Raw genomic sequence first — 19,589 nt, 5'->3', positions numbered from 1 at the left:
GTCCACCGCGACTTTCCCGGGATCTCGGAGCTTGCGAATGGAGAGAACGGAGGTGTGGAATCAGCGTTGGCGGTACTAGTGATGGTATGAGTGAAGTTAGGGTTTTGCGCTTGCACAGCTTATTGCCGCAGGGTGTGTGAAAAGGTTGCGAGGATTTTTTTTTCTTTTAAGGATAGCGGAGGTGCGACTCCGAGTGTAGAAGTAGAGAAGTCGTCGAACTTCATAGAGATATCGGAGGTGCGGCTCCGAGTGTGAGAGTAGGGAAGTCGTCGAACTTCATGTGCGTGTGGCGCTTTGTGCATAAAAAGGTCCACGTGGTTGTTGTTGTTGAGACGGGCCCTGCGAGGTCAAGAGACTCCGGAGTATGTTGATCCATGTTGTGGTCTGGGCGGTTTAGTAGGTTGATCGGGCGTGGTCAACAAGTCGGTACGTGTGTTAGGGAGTGAAAGAAACTTCGACTTCGGGCTTTGACAAGATTCTAAGTGCACTAGAATAGATCATTGACAAGTTGAGAGTAGGTCTGCAGGTCAGATTTGCTTGCGAAAGTGGGGACTGAGAAAGACGGAATAGCGGCCGAGGCTAGTGAAAGGTCCCTAAGGTCCTGAAGCGATTGTGTTACCCTTCCTGTAGTAAACCGACAGATCTGTTTTAGTTTTTGGTAGCTCGCGATACATGCAAGAAGTTGTTACGAGAGGAGCTGAGTGAAGGAGGACTAGCCGCGAGGCTTTGTCAGCCGCAGTGTGTGTGAGTGTGACGTCACTAGGAGCCGCGCTGGGATAGGTTGGTTGGAGAGAAGGGTCGCGCACGGATTGGACGCAGTCCGTGGGGCTCGATTGGAAAGGGAAAGGCAAGTGAAGAGTATTCCGGGAATTAAAGTCACCTATTGATTACAAATTTTGTGGAATAAAAAGTGACCTATTGATTATAAACTTTGTGAAATAAAAGGCGAGAAAATGAAATTCCTTAAAGCATTTAGGAGTGCGATGAAGGGGGAGTCTTACATTAAAGCGAGCGTAGGAGAGGAGACGCCGCCCGAGGGCACACCAGCTTACATTGTAATGGAGGAAAAAGGGGTAGCTCCGTGTCTTTGGCTAAAGCAATGGCACAAACTGACAGAGAAACATGGGAGCGTAGCATTCCCGATACATGGGACATTCAATATAAGGATCCTAGAGAATTTGAGATTCACGATGTATGACATGAAGGTACCTCCAAGGCCAGCACAGTTTGAGGCTCTAGCAATCTGGGAATTAATGGCTAGACAGCAACAGAAGAATAAGTTTGAAACAAGGATGAGGAAGGTAGAAAAGACACTAGCGGATGCTAGGTGGGATAATGCGCAGAAGGTGTGGAGGTCAGATGTATTGCAGGGAATAAAATTGTTTCCCGCAATTACTAAGGAGGAAGAGGAGACAGGTAAGAAAGCTACCTGTAAGACAGACAGGAGGTGTTCCAAGGATAGAGAGGACGAGGAAAAGTTGAGAAGAGAAGAGGAGTTAGAGGATGAGGAGTTGATAATGCAATTGCTGAACGACCGTCCACCACCTTATGCGGAAAATGGACAAGGTCCAAGTACCAGTTCTGCCCCTCCGGCACTGGTACAGAACAGTGAAACCCAGAGTTCAGGAGCGTCATCGGGATCTAAGGACCCGAGTTTACTGTTCACCCCGCAGATACCGCAGGTTAGGAGAATATATCCAGATGTGCCCATAATGAAACCAGCAGAAAATTACCAACCGCAGATGCCAGGGTACTACAGCAGTGACAATAGTGGAGGAATGGTTCTAGAACAAACAGTGAGGGGCGTACAGAATGGTCACAATCCAACAATGACACAGGCTGAATCAACTCAGTTTATGATGCCTCAAAAGCAGATGCAGGGAGGAAACGCATATGGTCAGATGACGGGGAGTCAGATGGGCATGCCGACAATGATGACCCATAATATGGGGATGAACATGCCTCAGAACATGGGAAATGGACAGAACCCAGACGCGATATCACTACCCATTACTGTAGGTCCACCGGTACCTCTGTATAGCCAGCCTAACTTAGGCATGAACAGTCAGGGATCAATGCTACAGAATGGGACAGAGAGGAGGTGTATAGAGAACACTCCAGGGATAACTCCGATAGCGGCTCAGCCAAGTGGATCTGGATCCTTGATGGAGTTTAGTCCCATATGTGCTCAGTCTACACTGGTGAGGTCGAGCCCCCCACTGATAATACCTTTAACATCGAATACTGAAAAGTTGCCGCAACCATCGATGGCAGTCGATGTGAATGCTACACTGATGGGGGTAAATGCGCAACAGCTGACACAGTGGTTCAACAGTCTGAATTCCACACAAAGTTCAGACAGTGGGAAAGGAGAAGATTACCTGAATAGGATGAGGCTGAACATGGAAGCACAAGAATTGGTGGAAGGGACTATGGGTGTGAATAGGTTAGAGTCCTACACGGAAGAAGAGCTGAGATACCTATGTCCAAAGATTACGAAAGAAGTGAACAAGGTACATAAAAGTTTGCAGGAAGTAGCGGACAGAAACGGGATTGACATAGGCAAGACGAAACACTTGAGCAGGAGCTATAGGTTGGATTTTGGGACCACAGATTTTGAACACATGAGGTCAGCAGGCATGAAGGCACACCTTAGAGAATTGTTGCAGAGTGCCCAAGTGTGGAGGTGCTTAGACAAGTGGGAAAGCAGGTGGGTAAAGAGGAAGGATAAGAGGAGGGACAGTGCTACAGAGCACAATGAGAAAAGACCGCAGAGCAGCGAGACAGTAACCATGTTACCAATGAGGGAGACAGCAGGGGGAAAATTAATACATGTACCATGGCACAGAAGCGACATTCAGTCATTTACGGATGATTTTCCCAAACTGAGAGAGAAGCCGATTGAATGGTATCAACAGACTGATAGGTTTGTGAAGCTTGCAAAATGTCTCTGGGAAGACCTGAATACTCTCTTTGAGATCGTGGTTCCGGCAGATTTGTGGGAGGATTGCAAAAGAGCTGTAGGTTGGCCGACAAGTGAACCAGAAAGAGACAGGGAGACGGGTGCACCATCACCTATGGTGATGAGCTTGTACTATAAGGTGATTGAGCATTTGAAGACGAAGGTTGCCGCTAAAAATGTGGATTGGCAGAAGATTGATCGAACTGCCCAAGAGGCTAAAGAATCGATTCATAGTTACTATGAGAGGTTGTTGAAGGCGTTCAAGAATTACAGTGGCACGGAAACAATTGAGGCGAAGGATATGCTTCATTTTGTGTTTAGATTTGTGGAAGGGTTGAGACCAGAGATAAGTCAGATGATAAAGTCGCATTTGATTTGCTGGCAGTCGAAACCGATTGATGAGGTCTTGACTTATGCGAAATATTGTAGCGACGAAATTGAGGTAAAACAGAAAAGGCTGAAAGAGAAGGTGATGATGATGCAGCTTAAAGCAGCTCAGACAGGTCTGCAAGGTTTGCAAGGGATGCAAGGGTTCCAACAGCAGGTACCGCAGCCGCAGCCGCAGTTGCAAGGAAACATGGCGTTTCAGCCACAGGTGAGAGGCAGAGGCAGAGGAGGTTTTGTGAATAATGGTCCGGATTTAAACACTGTTGTAACGGGCGTGCAGGCAATGAAGAAAGTGATGCCGTGTCACGTGTGCGGAATTGTAGGTCATTGGAAACGCGAGTGCCCGATGGTGGTGCAGGAAGGTGCAGGTGTAGGTGTTGGTCAGCAAAACAATGACGTCAATGCATTTCAGACAATGAGGGGACCGAAAATGAGAGGTCCAAATTTTCAGACCGTAAATCAATTGCAGGGATTACAACCTATGCAGCCGCAGCAGATGCAGATGCCCCGTTTGCAGATGACGCAAATGCAGCCGATGCAACAGCAGTTACCCATGGTACCTAATCAGCAAATGCAAATACCTTTGGCACCAATGAGTCAGCAGCAAGTGATGGTTCCTCCACAGGTCTCGGGTCAGGTAATGAGCACAAATGGCACCGTACAACAGTTCCCATTACACAGTGAGAGTGGAATAAACAATGTATGGGAGAGTGAAAGCTCAGAAGAAGAAGGAGATTGTGTGCTTGCAGCATCCTTAGAAGTTGATCAAAAGGGTCCGTACGTAGAGGGAAGAGTAATGGGTCATCGTGTTTCATTCTTGGTGGACACGGGAGCCACACGTTCAACTGTTAAGAGTAGTGAAGTACCAAATTTGCCACTCTCAGGGAGGACAGTTCAAGTGGTGGGAGTAGCAAACAGGCATCTGACGAACCCAATAACAGATCCGGTACCAGTCAGCATCGGTAACTATCAAGGGGTACATCAGTTTGTGATATGTGACTCAAGCCCAATAGCACTGTTAGGGAGAGACCTATTGTGCAAATTGGGATGTTCGATCATGTGTTCGAACGAAGGAATAACAATCCAGACGAGCAGTGATGGGGAAGAAGAGGACAGTGTAGAGGGGGATGAAATGGAAACGGTAGATGAAGAGTATCCTCTGATTTGTCTTTTCCCGATGATAACTGAAGAAGATATTCCAGCAGAATTACGAGAAACAGTTGGAAAGGAAGTGTGGGACATGACAGGGAAAGAGATGGGATTGATGAAAGGAGTGGAACCAGTGAAAGTGACGGTAAAGCCCAATGCGATCTTTCCCCAGACCCCACAATACCACATGCCACAAGATACCCTCATGAAAGTTGCCCAACTCATTGACGAATTTGTGAAGCAGGGAGTACTGAAAGAAGTGTTAAGCAGTCCATGTAATTCACCAATAATGGGACTAATAAAGCCAAGTGGAAAGGTCCGACTCGTGCAGGACTTGAGGAAAATAAATGACATCATAGTCAAATGCTGCCCTGTTGTACCGAATCCAGCTGTGATAATGTTTCAGATCCCTTGCGATGCTGAGTGGTTCTCAGTCATCGATTTGTCACAAGCATTCTTTTCTGTGCCTCTTCATGAGGACAGCCAATTTCTCTTTTGTTTCAAATTCCTAGACAGAGTGTACAGTTGGTGTCGAATTCCTCAAGGGTTTTCTGAGTCACCGTCAATATTCAATCAGATTCTAAAGAAAGACTTGGAAGAGTTAGAGTTGCCATTCGAGTCAACCCTAGTACAGTACATTGACGACTTACTGGTTGCATCAAAGACAGAAAGTGGCTGCACAGCCGATACCATTGCTCTGTTGAACCATTTGGGAAGGAATGGACACAAGGTGTCTCCTTCCAAATTGCAGTTCTGTCAGAAGAAAGTGAAATACTTGGGTCACCAGATAGAGAAAGGGTCACGGAGAATAATGAAGGAAAGGATTACAAGTGTACTTCAAATGAGTCCGCCTAAGACGAGAAAGGAGGTGAGGAAGTTCTTGGGAATGGTGGGCTACTGTTGCCAGTGGATTCCCAACTTCTCCACTCTAGCGAAGCCTTTACTGAAACTGACCCAGAAGGATGCTTTGGATCAAATTGAGCTGAAAGGAGATGAGATGGATGCTTTTGTTGAATTGAAAGAATGCATGTGTAGGGCTCCAGCTTTAGGTATGCCTGATTACACAAAGCCTTTCACATTGTTTTGTCATGAACGTGATGCATGTTCTTTGTCTGTCTTGACTCAAGCCCATGGTGGCGTAAACAGACCAGTAGCGTATTTTTCAGCTACTTTGGATCCGGTCGCAGCAGCACTCCCAGGGTGTTTGCGCGCCGAAGCAGCAGTTGGTATCAGCCTCACTCAGAGTGAAGGAATAGTGATGGGACACCCAGTAACAGTCATGGTCCCTCACTCAGTTGAGATACTTTTGACCCGCTCCCGAACGCAACACATGACTGGAGCAAGACTCACAAGGTATGAAACGATAATTCTGGGCTCACCGAACGTGCAGCTGAAAAGGTGCACTACGTTGAATCCAGCTACCTTGCTTCCTGGAGAAAATGCTGAAATTGAGAACGCTGAAGACGTCGAGCATGACTGCCTTCAGGTGACTGAATTTTGCACAAAACCTCGACCGGACATCAAGGATACTAAGCTTGATGAAAATGACCAAATTCTTTTTGTTGATGGATCATGTCTAAGAGACGGGATGGGGATTTTGAAAGCAGGATATGCTGTATGTACTGTAACAGGGGTCTTGGAAGCGGGATGGCTCCAAGGAGTCTATTCTGCACAAGTAGCAGAACTTGTAGCCCTTACCAGAGCATGTCAACTGTCTGCATTGATGAAAGTCACCATTTACACTGATAGCCAATACGGGTTTGGGATTGTGCATGACTTTGGACAACTATGGTCACAGAGAGGTTTCCTGACTTCTTCAGGATCCCCAGTGAAAAACGGGGAAAGAATAAGGGAATTGTTACATGCCATTCAAGTGCCAGCTGAAGTTGCAGTGGTAAAGTGCAGTGCTCACACGAAGGGACAGGACTATGTTTCGCTGGGAAATGCATATGCGGATCAAGTCGCAAGATTTTGTGCCTTGAACTGTATATTACTGAGAGATGAATGGAACTCAATAAGTGAGCCAGAACTAGAACCAGCTGAAGCATTTGCCTTGAAGGTCGTAGATACAATAGAGGAACTAAAAGCATTACAAAATAATGTCAGGGAGGATGAAAGAGATTCCTGGATCAAATCACAATGTATAAAGAGACAAGACGAGTTATGGGTTTCACATGAGGGAAAATTTGTTTTGCCAAATGGTCTCTTATCACAGCTTGCGCGGTTCTATCATGGGCAAGCTCACCTAGGGAGAGATGCCATGATAAGATTGTTCAAAACTGATTGGTTTAACCCCAGATTTCGTCAAGCTGCAGAAGCAGTTTGCCATCGATGTGTCACTTGCCAGCAGATGAACCCAGGAAAGGGAACAGTTGTGAACGCGAGTCACATTGGTAGGGCAAGCGGGCCTTTTAGTCGTATGCAGATGGACTTCATTGAGATGCCTGTGCATGGGGGTCTGAAATATGTGTTGGTGATTGTGTGCATTTTTAGTCACTGGATTGAGGCATACCCCACACGTAGAAATGACAGCCTTACAGTTGCCAAGCTATTATTGAGAGAGTTGATACCACGTTTCGGATTCCCGATCTCTTTAGAATCAGATAGGGGAAGTCACTTCAATAACGAGGTGATAAAGTTACTTTGCGAAGCGCTGAACATTGAGCAGAAACTGCATTGTAGCTATCGCCCTGAAGCATCAGGACTGGTGGAGCAGATGAATGGTACACTGAAATCAAGAATGGCGAAAATATGTGCATCAACAAATTTGAAATGGCCTGACGCATTGCCCTTAGTGCTAATGTCAATGAGAAACACTCCTGATAGAAAAACTGGATTGTCTCCGCACGAAATTCTCATGGGCAGGGCTATGAGACTTCCTGCAGTTCCCGCAAACGCGCTTTTGAATATTACAGATGATATGGTGTTAGACTACTGCAAAGGACTGGCTGACGTGGTTCGCTCTTTCTCTCACCAGGTGGAAGCGACCACCTTGCCACCGATCCAAGGTCCAGGACACGCACTGAAAGCAGGTGACTGGGTCGTGGTAAAGAAGCACGTGAGAAAGTCGTGTCTGGAACCCCGTTGGAAAGGCGCTTTCCAAGTGATCCTGACGACAACTACCGCTGTGAAGTGTGCGGGGGTTCCCAACTGGATTCACGCCAGTCACACAAAGAAGGTGTTGTGTCCCACAGATGAGGAAGTTGAAGCGCTGAAATTGCCAGTGCCTGATAAAACAGTGCCGAGTGCTGAGACAGGACAAAAGCGAACTGAAAGCGAACAGGCAGAAGCAGGAGAGAAAGAGATATTGTTGGAGGGCGAAGAGTCCGACTCACTTGGGGAAGACCAAGGAGAAAGTTCAGACAGCGACGAAGAAGCTGCAGGTGACAAAGAGCCTGAAGCAGCTGAGGGTAGCAAAAAGCCTGAAGCAGCTGAAGGTGACAAAGAACCTGAAGCAGCTGAAAGTGATACAGAGCCTGACGAAAGTAACGGTGACGAAGGGCTCGAAAAAGGTGAAAAAGCAGGAGAGCCTGATCAGAAGAGGGCTTTCCCAGAAACAGACGATACAGAAAAGGAAAAAGAGAACGTGATCGATTCCCCTGAAGGAGGGGACAAGGCAGAGCAGAACGAAAAAGTTCAAACCTCTACAGAAAAGGTCGCAGGTCCATCAAATGGACACGGTGCAAAGAGGAGACTAAGTATATCACCAGTAAAACAAAGGTCTGGAGAAGGTTTGAACGACGGAGAAAGGCCAAAAGTAAAAGAGAAAAGAAAAGAAGTGTCTGTCGTGGTACCAACCTCGAGTGAAGAAAAAGACTTGACAAAAGAGGAAAGTACCAGCGAGGCAGAATCGAAAAGAGAAGCAAAATTGAAAAGGAAAAGGATACCGAACAGAAGGTATTCTGGTCCTGAATGGGCATATGCGGTCAATGACGATTGGACTGACGAGTTTGTATCTCTAAGCATCGAGAACGAAGAAGAGGAAGAGATACCAATAGAAAAGAAAAGTTTTATGGACAGTGTTGATTGAAAGGGTGATAAATGACATTGCTTGCTACAATCTAACGTGAAATAAACAACCAGCTGAGACATTGCTAAACCGGATGAGACATTTGCTAAACCGATAAAGACTGAGTTATTGCCGAATTGAGACAAATGCTGCTAACCGATAAGTGACTTGGCCTCTTGAAGAAGACGGTGTGAACATTGCGCTCGCTCAGCTTTGTAACTGAATTGCTAAATAGTTTCATTTATAAGTGCTTCTAGCTCTCTGATTCTATACAGATCATGACGCAAAACAATAGAAAGAAATATTGTAAATATGTGTGTATAGGCTTGGTAGTTACATGTGTACTAATAATAATGGCAATTGTTCTTGGAATACATGGAAAGGGTGAAAATGAGAATATTGAGGCTTCTACTATTGCTCCTGTTACTGTCACTGAACTAACCGCATTGAAAAGGCTAGCACTGGATGAGAGACTCTTGCATGAAAGGAAAGAGCTTTCGTATAATGTTTTCTATCGCTTACTAACAGAATATGTTGAGACAATGGATGCGAAAGATTGTTATGTGTGTACCCAGATACCGACATCAGTGAAGGAAGGGGTGACATATCACCACATGCCTCTTACATACGGGATTACATGTAGTATAGTAATGTCTAGATTTTATGGTCAAACTAACATACAGTATTTTTACTCAAATTATGATGTTACCTTTGCTTATGTTCCTATAATAGCGCAGCTAAGCCAGACTGCAAAAGATTGGGATGCTAAAATTATGAGGGAATTTTTCGAGCCAATGCTACCTTTTGAAACGGCTCACGCTCATAGGGAAAATCTTACTTGCTCACTCTCTGCAGTAGAAATAAGCTTTTTAGATCGTACAGATGATAGAAGGGCACAAATGAAGGCGAAATTAGAAAAGGAGTTACATAAGAGGACTTCAGTAGATAATTATGATTTTGCTGCAATAAAAACACAAGGGAAAATTGCTTTAGATGCTTGGCATGTAGGGAAGTTTTGTATATATCGAGGTGAATCTTATTATGACAACATTTTTGTAGGGGCGAGTGAGTGTAAACACACGTTTATCTTTAAGGCCAAATGGACATTCATGATGGACGGACTTGACCCTGTCATTCCAGGGGTATATTACATTTGTGGGTATAATGCCTATTATCGTCTTCCAAAGGGATGGTGGGGAAGATGTTATTTGGGTATAGTGTTCCCAAAGGTTTATCAACTGGATGACCTATCGATGATTCAAAAGACATCTGGATCCCATCGTATCCAGAAAAGAGAGACCGCAGCTGCTGTGGTAGGTGATATATTTGGAGCCATGATTCCTTCATTGGGAGTTGTGCTGAATTCTATCAAAATAAGAAAGTTGTCTACTATAGTGGATAACATGTTGACAAAGTTTTCAGGTGCTATAATCCTGATAGATGCTGAACTTGCAGCGGAAAGAGCTATGACTCTTCAAAATAGGCTTGCTTTAGACATTCTTTTAGCAAAGGATGGAGGTGTTTGCAAAATGCTTGGTGCAAGACACTGTTGTACCTATATACCTGACAATAGTGTGAAAATTAAAACTATGCTTGCTAATCTAACAAAAGAAAGTGCAGATTTGAAGGAACTGAAAGAACCAGGAGTGTGGGAGAAGGTTGGAAAAGGACTTGCTTCAGTGGGACATTGGATTGGGGGAATTTGGAATGGAATATTGCTAAAAATAATAGAGGGAATTTTAATAGTGATAATTTGTGTAATTGGAATTTGGGGAATAAAAAGGGGAATAATAATAATTATGGAAAGAATTAAAAGAAGAAAGGAGGAGAAAATTATGAAAAGAATGGCAGAAGAATACAAAGCACAAACTAGGGGAACTAAAAGGAAAAGGGAACTGACAGAATTTTAATGGAATAAAATTTGTGGGGTTAATTTGTGTGATGACAAGTAGTCATCAGAGGAGGGATTGATGAAGCAGAAAATGAAAGTTTTAATTTATTAACGCATAAACGTAGTGCTGAAATAATCATGTGTGACTTTAACCGAACTAATAAAGATTGTACGGGGACAAAATGTGCCCTCAGAGTAGTTTGCCAACATTTATATGCGTGCTTTATATAACGTAGTGTATTAGAATTGCACTAATCCGACATAATCATAAACGTGTGCTACGATTTGCTTGTTTGAAATGCGTTAGCTTAGCATTACTTTAGCGGAGGCTTTGGCCTAGTGGCCTGGTCTCACGGCTTAGATGCTCGTATTTTTCCAATGTGCTATTAAACGTGTATTTCTGCTTGAAGCTGTACTTTTCCACAGAAACTGTTCACATGCTTATCTTAAAGTTTCGTGCCAGCATGGCATATTTTCTCTTTAATTCAAGGTCGACTTGCAGGTGCGGACAATGGAGGCTCTGAAAGTGAGCTAATTGGTAGACAATGTTGCGATTTGCGTACCCATCTCCAAGGATAATGTATGCTTAAGTAAAAGCTTGAGAACTGTCGTTTTTGATTGGACAATTTGAAGCTAACCTATGAACCCTCCAATGGAGACCCTACTGGATTCGAACTGTTGTCTATAAAACCCAGGTGCACGAGGAGAAGATAGCTTTTTATCGGCCATTACCCGGACACTACGCCATTTTGTAGACTTCGTAGCTATTATGGCCCACTTTGCTGCGATGCCATTTTGAGAGACTTTGATGCTTTCTCTAGTCAAGAGAAAGAGACTTTAATGATTCTTGCCCTAGAGACTTTAACTTTGATTTGTCCCTTTGTATGAAGTAGTAGTCTTAACTTGCCGCCGTGAGGCGATTGCCCCGTTTACCCTTGCCCCTTTGTCCCGTCCCATGCTGATCGAGAAACGGTACCTGTGAGACGAAGACTTCCTTGTACGCTGATCGTAATTGGTAAATATGAAAGGAAATTGTAAAATTGCATTGTGTTCCTTTTAGGTAACCAACTGCTGATTTTTTTATAAGATCCGTAGCTAGGAGTTTTTTTCTAAATTAATGTTGCTAAATTGTTTTGCATGAAGTCCCACATGCTGATGCTAATTTGAGGTTAGATGAGTATTCCATATGTTGCACGATGCAATTTGAGATCTTGTTATGCTGACTAAATGTACGCAATTAGTTAATTACAGATTATCGTATTAGTGCTTTGCATTGCTACTATCGAATGCCTTGTGATTCAAATGCTACATAGATTACACTTGTTTCGACGTTATGGACAGCTATTAATGTTCATTTATGTTTATCATTTGGTGTTGAGACACATCTATATTGTGCTAGCTTTGTTAATATAGGGAAATAAATTCACTAACTTTGCAATAAACTGGTGTGGTTATTCCTGACTGAAAGGTCAGGGTTCGCCGAAATGTATTCTGGATTAATCATTAAGTGTTATGTTGATCAAGGTATTGCTTATGTACGTTATTGATTATTGATTTGATGCGATTGATCGATTAAGAGTACAGAGAGTTCCCACTTAGTCAAAAGATTCATCGGCCTAAAGAGCGTCCGAACACAGGTAAATTGTTACCACGGTTCGCTCTATCATAAGCGCTATATAAATACTATTACAATACAATACAATACATCTGATGTCTTTCAAGGTGAACGGGTGTGTGATTTCACTTGGTGAATTGATGCCCTTGAGTCCCCATTGCGTTTTCTTTTTAGATGGCTGTGTCTTAATAATGGAGAGATGTGTTTACAACACCACACACCTGGTACATAGTAAGTGGCACTCTGCCCCCAAATATGTTGGAAGAAAACACAAAGCACATCAATAGGTCTACAGAGCTGCAGCAGGCTGGCAATGATAAGGGGTGTCACTGCAAAGCCTGCCTGGGAAACCACACCTGTTGGGCTGTTCTAAAACTGCTAAGAATACCGACAACAACAACGATTGGCAAAACCAATTGGACTCACCTACGTGAGATCTATTAGCTTTGCCACTGTTTTTAGCCATGTTCCAACATGGCTGAATGTAAAGAAAAAAAGCTGTATGACACAGCCAGCATTGACCGCGTCATAGTGCTTTTAAAAAAAACTTTCAGTCATGCTTCTCTGAAGCCAGCGCTGCTGTACAAAATGGCTAAAAAAAACATTGACAAAGCCAATGGATTTCGCATGGGTGAGACCTATTGGCTTTGTCAGTGCTTGTGTTTACTCCTTTTGAATTATTTAAAGAAAAGAGGCCTTGATCAGGTTTAAGTCCACTCTGACTACCGGTCCTTTAAAGTTGATATATCTTGTATACTTGTACAAACAAGATATATTGACTCTCTATAACAAACAAGTGCAACGCTAAATTAAAGATGGATATGCAACATTACGCAACACCACTCATAAATTCCATTTTGTGACTTTGTGAAGGTCAGAAAATGCACAATGTGAAGAAAGTAGGATCAACATTTTTTAGACTTGTTAAAATTGTATGTTTAGGCAAACCATCTCTTGTACTACAAACATCTTTTGTATAACTATGATACCCGGTGGAGGTTGTCCAGCCTTGCCAGGTTTAGAAATTATGTTCAAGATTATTCTTCTCTAGTTTGTGACAAACCTGGCAATGCTGACGCAAGTCACGATTCTGTTAACGCTACCGGTTCGACCAAGTGAATATTCTTCTATTTACTAAAGACTAAATCAACTTTATTCATGAATCTACTCCAGGTTTAACTAGTTCAGAGTCAAACCCCAGATGTACAGATTTTTATTTTATTGTTCAAGGTTATTTTGACTTGCCTTTACCTTGACCTGTTGTAGGAAGCAGTTGAATATGTATTCCTTTTCATGTTATATGCAAGAAGCATAGAACCTACTGCTTTGTCATTTGCAGTCTGTGAGTAGAAGGCTTCCTATTCTAGCTCAACGCCCTGCTACATTCTGTATCCCTATATTCTGTGCTGTTCAATTAATGTTTTTGTACTCTAATCGGTTGGTTCCTACTGCCTGCCTACCCAGGGTGCTGAACTTTACATTAACACACTTACCTGCCATTTGTGCATGCCAGCCTGATTACTACATGCACATTAAAGATTAGATGCTGTTTGATCCCATTCATCACTATCACCTTTAAGTGGAGCACCCCTGGATCCATCTGAAACAGTTAATCAACCCAATTTACTTGATCCGAATGCGGAATGGCAAGGTCACTGAAAGATACCTAACAGAGGAACTCCAATCAATGATAAGTTAGAGATAGTGAATGTGGTGCAGAAGTGCAATGCTTTATGGACCCAATTTTCAGAGACATTTTGTTTGTAAAAGTAAATTTATCCCTGCAAAACATTAATAAAAGATGACCTTGCAGGTGTAGATCAATTTTCTCCCACATACTATTATCCAGGTTGAATAATATTACAATTAAGGTGTTGTTTGCCTTGAAAGTTTGTGGACACCCAATAAGACATCAGTTTGTGAGCTTTCACAAAGACCTATCTAACCTTTACCATCCTGGAGATGATAGGAGATTTGCACCATTCAAGGGCTGCAATAATCCCTTTCCATGGTGGGGAGAAGAATAGAACAGCCCTCCCTAAGAGGGAATGTAGGAAAAGGCTATTCCTCATATGCAAAAAAAACGTATTTCCCTTAGGCAAACATAAAAAATGTACAGTAGCACAGCTCTGCCACCTTCCTCATTGCGGAACTGTACAGTGTATACACTGGGGAAATGACAGCTTCCAGGAGTATGTCCAAAAGCTGGTGCAGCCTTCCAGAGATACTACTGGAATGTGTTGTAATTTGCCAAAGTGGTGCACTTCAACCCATATACAGGTCTTAGATGCACGTCTGACTATTTTTGTAAAGGGGGCCACTGAATTGTAACCATGCAGACGTCTGTAACCAGCTGGTCACTTCAGCAATGTTCCAGCAGACATGCTATTACATAATGACACTGACAACCAGTATATAGCGTACATGATAGGTTTGAGTAGGTAAGGATATTCTACAGATTGTACCAGAGAAAGAGTAAAAGTAAGACATGACTCCATACTCCCATCAACCTGCTTCCTCATCTCTTTCCCATCTCTCTATGGCCTGCCACCATCCAGACAATCCTCATAGTTTTCCTGGAAGTACCTGCCTGGGGAGAAGAAAAGGGCAGCATCAGGTCTCTGTGCTCCACCAACAACCTTGCTCCCCCCTGCCTGCCCTGATTACAAAGACTGCTTTCCTGACACCACCTCCCTGATGGATGTCTCTATTCTGGACTGACCACCCTTCTGTTAGTAGTTGGGTCCTCTGGCTCTTCCTCTTATTTAGGGAGCTCGCTCCTACTCAGTTCTGCAAAGAAAACATGGTGGGTGGTATGGACGCCATAAAAGGAGCAAGCACTGGGATTCGACCCGCTTCCGGGGAGGGTCTGCTGACCTTAGAAAGATCTTCAGTTGACATGCGTGTCATCTGACTACATTCAATGCATTTGTTTCTCGACTCCCTTCCTCCCTAATCGCAACGCTCTTCCGCAGTAGTTGATGAGTAGAGTGGCTGTTTAAAACTATATTGCATGCCTGCAGTGGTTTATTAAACACTGTACATCTTTATGGGTGCACAACACCAGACGTTGCTTTGGCAGACTTTGCTTTTCCTCTGACGCACAATGAGAAAAAAAATACACTCAATCAACACACGACAATAATCAATGTGTGCTGGAATGTGTCAAAAATCCAAATTCTAGCAGCATCGAACAGTTCAAATACATTGTAAAGATTGTACATGCAAAATATTTAGCAGGGTGGTACCATGAGAAAAGGACTCATGGGGATAATTTCAACCTGATATAGCAAGAATCATTTAAAGAGGCACCAGAAAAAGCACATCATAGGTCATCGATTCTGTCTCCGCTCCAATCCAGCTACATCCTTGTTGTAAAACCCATTGTTGCACCCGGGTTGGTTGTCTGTTACAACAAATATTAGGGAAGCAAATGTAGTATGGACAGAATATCATGTCAAAATATTGAGGATCATAATATTAAAAAGATAAGTGCAATGAGGCGCGAAAAGATTTACTATTCTTTATTCGACATCTACCTAACTCAAAGATATGTATATCGTCAAGGGACATATATGTGGGGATATGTATAATTAAAGTTTGCTTACCCATAGAAACTTACCTTCACAATATTTTTGACCTCGATATTCTTGATAGGATGTTTTGCCTACACAATATTTGTTCTCTGATATTTTGTGCCAACACCCCAGGATCCTGTCTCGGCCTCTTGCTGTACCCTGGTTAACTCCCAGCCCTTACTCCTCTTTGAAAACCACATTAGTGGCAACAGCAGCCTACTCTCTCACAGCTGTTCATCCATGTTACTGCTCACATCAGCACAGCGCCCTCACAGAATTGTCACCTAACACCGATGAACTCTTTATTTTCAACAGGAGTATCTACTTCTTTCCTGTGCAAGGAGTGCTGATCTCTACTACTTGAGTGGACTCAAACATCTTTTAAATCATTTCCACCGACCAATGCCTCGGTAAGTAGTCAACATTTGCATGCTCAAGTACAGAATCAATATATATGATTCATAGCCCTCCTTGGAACCACATCAGTGACAATACCCAAATCCTTCTAAGGCCAGGCCACACTGCATTCACACGCCTCTAACCATGAATTCATGCCCCAGCCTGCAATAATATAGACAGTATGGAGCGCCAAGGTGACACTCGTCAAACCAGTGTGGTATGCAAATGCCAAATAGCAATAATATTAAAGATAATTTCTGCACCAAAATTCTAGATTTTGCGCATTGTCCCTTAACAAGGATAGAACAATTTGGAGGTGGGTTTGGTGCATCCTAACCCAGATAAGTACCCCATCCACGTTTCACCAGAATATAGACGATAAAACCTCATAGGGTCAAAATATTGATGCCTACATTTATGTAGTTACTTTACAATATTTTTTCTCGCGATAATTAGGTCTTGACTCCATAATATTTTTTCTTCAATATTTTGACATACAACCACTACTCTGTGATCTCTTTTCCTCCACGCAACGTAAACTGACTCCAGTGCAATGTTAGCTGACGGTGCAGGACACTTGTTTAGAGTAGGTCGATGAGATGGCAGTCCTGGAAACATTGCTTCATCCATCAGTGACAAGAGACTTAAAGCATCTCTGGACACAGTGCAATATACATAATGCCTGATATGTCTCCGTTGACAAGGATAAATGGAAATTGACTACAAATATACACCAACACTAGAAACAGAAATGAACTGAAATTACCAATAAACATGCACAATGACAGCACAAAAGAGACTTTAATTGAAAAAAACAAGAAGAAAATAGAAAGATGGATTTATGGAAATTCACAATAAAGATTAATACAAATTGATAAAAATGCTAAATGGAAATTGATAAGACAGTGAAATGGAAACGCATGATAAAGACACATAGACATATATGTAAGTGTAAGACATCAGGTTATTGGTTGAGGTGGGTGGACCACAATCCTTGTCAGTGTGAGCCGTATAAGTCACTCAGTTAACCTGTGCTTAACCCTCTAGTAGCTTGGCACAGAAGTAGTCAGGCTTAAATGAAAGCACTGTGCTAGATATTTGTGCAGCACACAATAGTAACACAGCGAAAACACAACACAATTTAAAACAATAGAGAAAAAAATAATAATCAAGCAATGATACCAGGACAACAAAAATTCAATCACTTTAACCAGAGAAATAAATTTTTAAAGCTTAAAGTAGATATAGTGCCTAGAAGCACAAAGCACTACTCATAGTCACCTAGTCAAGCTAGACCGGGGGAAAGTCACTAGTTCAGAATGACCATGCTGGAGCGAAGGCCAGTTGCACGGGCCAGGATAGTCCCGTTGGAAAAGTTACCTTTTCAAAGTCCAGTGTGCAGAGTCCAGTTCGCAGGGGAGGACGCCGTGAGGAGCAGAGAGTGCAACAAGGATGGTCGTCGCTGTGGCACGAACAGTAGGCCTGGCATTGCAGATGGTTGTTGCTGTAGCACAAAATCTAAAGTCAGGTGTCAGGGTGCTGCTGGAGCTTCATGTTGGTGGTCTCTGTGGGCTGTCGTTGCACAAAGTGCAGATCTTGTGTTGTCACTTGTCACTGGTGGTCTCTGTAGTGTGAAGTCCACTGGAACTTTGCATTGGTGGTCATCTCGGGTCTCAGCGTGAATGGCCTGTTTGCGTTCATGAAGAGCCCAAAACTTCAGGATTTCTCCTTTTTGTTCAGAGGAGTGCACTCTGGTGATAGACAATGGTTGAGGACCAGGGGAGTGACCTTTTGGGGATCAGGGACTCTCTCTAGTAGGGCTCAGGCAGGTCCATTTGTGGGTCCATTTGCAGCAGGTCATGTGGGCAGTTGCAGAGGGGTCTCTGGAGCTTGTTGTGTACCTGTAACTCAGAACAGAAGGTCAGCTAGTTGACTGTTAGAGTCACTCAGGCTAGCTTGGGTTGAAGGGAGCAGGGCCAGTCTTCCTTCTCGGGGAGCAGGACGGACCCAAGTAGCAGGGCAGTCCTCTGTGGAAAAAGGCAGTCTTCCTTTTCTGATTTCCACAGGTCCAAGAGTGTACTGAAAAGAGTTTCTGGAGGTCCAATATTTATACCGGGTGAGAGCCTTTAAAGTGGGGGATACTCTATACTACCCCCACATCTGGTTCTGGAAAGTTCTTCCCTTGAAAACCCAATGTTATCCAACAGGAGAGATAGGTCTTATAGTAGTGAAAAATATATGTAGGAAAGTTTCACTATCAGGACAGGTAAACCTTAAACCCACATGTCCTACTTTTTAAATACAATGCACACTGCCCTATGAGTCTATAGGGCCTATTTTATGGGTGATCTATGTGTACTAAAAAGGAAGGTTTAGGCCTGGCAAATGGTTTATTTTGCCTGGTCATTTAACATGCAGAGATGGTGCCTCTGAAAGGCTGGTCTAATGCCCGGGTCCCAGCTGCAGGCGGAGACAAAGCAGTAGTGTAAAAAAACGTGAGGGGTCCACCCTGCAAAGTACCTGGAGGATGGGCCCTCCACCCTGGCCCACCACCTGCTAGTTTTGCTGAGGGGGGCCCTTGGAGGTCAGGGTACCACAGGGCCTCAAAGGCTTATTCTACACCACTAAGACAAAGAAGGGTGTACGACCTAGATCAGCGGCTAGCCCACATGCGCCACTGCTAGTGCACTCCGTTCCACCCCCTTACTGCAAGGACGCTATGACCCCCAGCTTACACTTCCGGTTCCATAGCTTCGACGCATGTTGTAGGAGTCGCAGGCCATAAGGACAGAGGGAAAGGTGAGCCTGTGGAGGGAAATGTGGACTCAGATCAAGACGGCCCAAATAAACCCTGTCGAACCCAGCTGCGAATTCCGCTTGGAGCAGGCGGGGTGATGAACTGGTTTGGCAACAGGGTGATGCACTGACTAAGCAGCGCCAAGACTCATCAGAATCAATAAAGGGGTAAGAGCTGACACATTTTGAGAGACCTGTCCTGGCTAAACTTTGTCAGGGACGCGGCTCCCCCCCCCATATTACTGAATCATTGGCTTATCAGGCAGTGGTTCTCATCTACTGACTTTTCACTTATTGACATTTGAACTTTCACAGCTTCATGGGCCTTTTAGGAACTGGTTGACAGCAATAAAATTCCAGTGGGGGATGCAAAGCGTCATGAGGTAGAAACAACTGAGGAGCTCTCACACTACCTCCACGCTGTCTGCACAAAGATAACACGCTGTGCAGTGCAGTCATGCACCCTTGGGACTCAAAGAGAAAAGGGTGACAAAAGTATTATTTCTAGGGATAGCCCACCATGTGCCCAGCAAATGGCAGTGATAATGAGCTCTGAGCCTCCCTCCCTCACCAGCCTCGGAGATGCTCTTTCTGGAGTAGGTGGCCTGGAGGCAACATCGGCCACGTCTGCCTGTGACACTCGGCCGCAATTGATGCTGTTTGAACCAGCTGCACAAGAGAAAAGTGTACAGGAGGAAGGGGATGTTGGTGCTGGATATCTCAAGCCTGTTTGCATAGAGGTCTCACCCTGGCAAAAGAAACTCAAGAAACTGGATAAAGGGTCAAGGGATTAGCTGCTTGCT

Source organism: Pleurodeles waltl, chromosome 7 (genome assembly GCF_031143425.1).
Source record: "Pleurodeles waltl isolate 20211129_DDA chromosome 7, aPleWal1.hap1.20221129, whole genome shotgun sequence".
Taxonomy (NCBI): Eukaryota; Metazoa; Chordata; class Amphibia; order Caudata; family Salamandridae; genus Pleurodeles; species Pleurodeles waltl.
This window is presented reverse-complemented; position numbering follows the sequence as displayed.